This window comes from Babylonia areolata, chromosome 12, assembly GCF_041734735.1.
Source record: "Babylonia areolata isolate BAREFJ2019XMU chromosome 12, ASM4173473v1, whole genome shotgun sequence".
NCBI classification, from domain to species: Eukaryota; Metazoa; Mollusca; class Gastropoda; order Neogastropoda; family Buccinidae; genus Babylonia; species Babylonia areolata.
In genome coordinates this window covers 30,209,163-30,212,277 of record NC_134887.1, presented here as the reverse complement: position 1 = coordinate 30,212,277, position 3,115 = coordinate 30,209,163, and the positions used below count along the sequence as shown (strand labels likewise).

Below are 3,115 nucleotides of genomic sequence, written 5' to 3'. Positions count from 1 at the left end.
ATCACAGCACCTTTTCCTTTTGCAGCTGAACAGCCCTTTTCACTCATGCTCTTCCTGTTCTGCAACTCACTTGTCAGTGGCTACTCAGAGCTGCCTTGTTTCATTGTGTCTCAAAACCTCACTTGTCAGTGGTTACTCTCTGCCTGGTTTCAGTATGTGTTGAGCCTCATTTTCCCTGGGAATGAAAGCTTTCCTTTCTTCCATAATCAGTGACATCATGGTATTGTTATTTGTTTTTCAGCCACTAGAGTAAGCATTTGTGAGAGGAAACGTGAGAGAGAAAGAGTCTGAGCATGCACACATGCACACATCCATGCATGCATGCATGCATGCATGTGTGTGTGTGTGTGTGTGTGTGTTCTTTCATTGGGCTTTCTTTCTCTTTGATATGCCAATAAACCAAGACAGTTTCTTGCCCAACTGTCAACAAATGGGGAAAATATCTCTCAATAGATCAATCTTCCCTACTACAGTATTAGCCATATACACAATGCTGCTGTTTGTGAAAAGCACTGTATTTTAGTCCTATGATTATGTAACTTAAAAGAACTTTATACTTTATCCACTATTTCCAAAACGGCAAAAAGCAATCAAATCAACTGAAAAACAAATACTACAAATAACAGTTAACAAAGTGAGGATGATTAATCCTAATCCTCTGTCTCTCAGCTGTTACATCTGTCACCAACCATAAACTATTGAAATCAAGTTCAAGTTCAGAACTGACCCCATCCCCACCCTACATTCCCTACCTGCAATATCCTCCATCCCTCTCTTTTTCTCACTTACTGTCACTCTCCCTCTCCCCTCTCTCTCACCCTCTCCAAGTACCCCCTCCCCTTCTTTTTCTCTCACTGGGCACAAGTTCCAGTTTATCAATAAGAGTCTGTCAAGACATAGCACTGTAATGTCTCTTGTGAAGCGCCCCTCAAAATGACAAGAACACACACAGCTATGATGCAAGACTCGATCAAAGCAAACATGTGAAGATGACGAAGAGGATGATGATGATGATGCCACTGAGAGAAAGACAATCACGATGTTGACAATGGTGATGAAGACAGTAACTTTTTTTTAAATGCAAATGAAACTTTCTTCTCCAACGTTTAGGGTACTACACACACACACACACACACACACACACACACGCACAAAATTAGATTTTTCTCTCTTTTCACAGACCCTGCTTCAGAGCATCCACACTCTAAGCACTCAATAACAACCATGCAAATGTCAAGGAATAATGGTAGCTGCAACAAGGTCGAAAATAATGTGGGGATGTACATGAGAAAGAGGAGGAAAAGGAAAGGAGAAAAACATCATATGTACCTTATGAGTGCATGTGTATGTGGGCAACACAAAGGGCAATGAATGGATTAAAGCCCACAAGTATCCACAATCATTACTATTTTTATCACGACCAGCTCCTCTTTTGAACCCTTGAAAGACTGAAGCATGCAGATCAAACTGGATTTAGGGTGATACTCTGGCTACTAGTTACTCATTCTATTCTAAATATTAAGCAACCTGACAATACATCATTTATATGGGTATACAATACATCTTTCTTTTTCTTTTTTTTCTTTTTTTTTTTTTTTTTTTTTTTTTGTTTTGTTTGTTTGTGTTTTTTTTGGTTTTGTTTTGTTTTGTTTTGCTACAAAGTATTATGCTTGTTCCACTCTTTCAATTATTATATGTGTCAACACACACACACACACACACACACACACACACTAGAGTGAAAAAAACCGGGGGGGGGGGGGGGGGGGGGCAACAAAGTGCGAAAAATCTAAACTGGTATTCACGCCACAGTCGGTTTGTAGGCATCTTCAGCCCTTCAGCCTTTTTCACGCGTAAAACTAGTACTATACATCTTGACGGTGTTGATGGGGGTTGGCGGAAAGCAAACAATCGATAGTGACATACAGAATGTACACACACCAGACCAGCCTCACGTTAACAAATTAACAATAACACACGCACGCACACAAATGTGACAGACGGACAAATAAAACTGCTCCACTTCACACGGTGAAAAAACAAACTCAATGTGTTTTACGTACCTTGAGTAAAACAGGCCTCCATAAACCATGGCTGTTAAATTCAATGTCACCAGATGTGTGAGATTGTCAGAAACACAGGCTCGTTGGCCCAGCCTCTATGTGTTGTCTGCTTTTTGCTTCCCATAATCCTTATCGGCAAGGGAGTCCATTGACAAGGGAAGTCACTTTGTGATGATGACGACGGGGGTTGATCTCTGTTCGAATCTTTTCCCAAACCGTTCGCAAAGAAAACTTGAGCACCTCAATATGACACTCCTTTGACCGGTTAAAATTAACCGTTGTGGATAAAGTATCATGCCCACCTCAGACTGAAAAAAGAAAGATTGCTCGCTGCTCTACTGTTTTAGCAACAGAGACTACTAACTTCAATCAGACACCTCTGATCATCAGCGTTTGTCGAACTGTGGTATGTTTCCTAGGCCTGACCAGCGTGTTGGGTTTGTGCTTTGATCAAGCATCTGCTCCCCACTTTCTCACTTCCACCATCACCCCTCCCCCCGGCCCATCTTGTCCCCAGTACCGTTTTTATCTTCAGCAGATGTGATGTGATGTACACGGGTCAATACGCACGCTTTCATGCCTTGAAACCGAAACTGGCGTTGGTCAAGTATTACGCAAACCCGTGTTCAGCAGCTTGAAATACATTTGTACAGAAATCCTTACTTTCAAGCATGTTACTCACACTGTTCAGAGGTTATTATCCATAGTAGAAAATATGTAATGGTATATAACTTATGTGGAGAGAACTCAAAACTTTTTTATTCAAGGATTAAGATTTTGGGCATGGCCCATTCTTCCAGCCTGTCCATGCTAATCTACATCAGTTACAACAGCACATATATATTTAATGAAAAGGGGAGAAAGAGAGAATTAAAAAAAAGAGAAAGTCCTGGAGAAAGAATATGATAAAGAACAGACACACACACACAGATTGACAGAAGGATGAGAGAGAAAGGGGAAGAGAAATGTGTCATCAGTATTGACAACTGGATGACTAAAGCCACATTGTTGTTATCATCAAATCCACCTACGACAGTTGTAATTAATACTTA

The 3,115-nt window shown here is 40.7% G+C and overlaps 1 protein-coding gene across 2 annotated transcripts in view; it reads right to left on the bottom strand.

Annotated features, from left to right (window-relative positions):
- The window catches only part of LOC143288517 (rabphilin-3A-like), an 87,400-nt gene extending 85,205 nt beyond the window's left edge, over nucleotides 1-2,195 (bottom strand). For both annotated transcript variants that reach the window (XM_076597099.1, XM_076597098.1), the window contains exon 1: nucleotides 2,064-2,195. The gene's annotated coding sequence lies outside the window, so the exon portion shown is untranslated. The remainder of the gene's footprint in view (nucleotides 1-2,063) is intronic.
- Nucleotides 2,196-3,115: the final 920 nt, after the last annotated feature.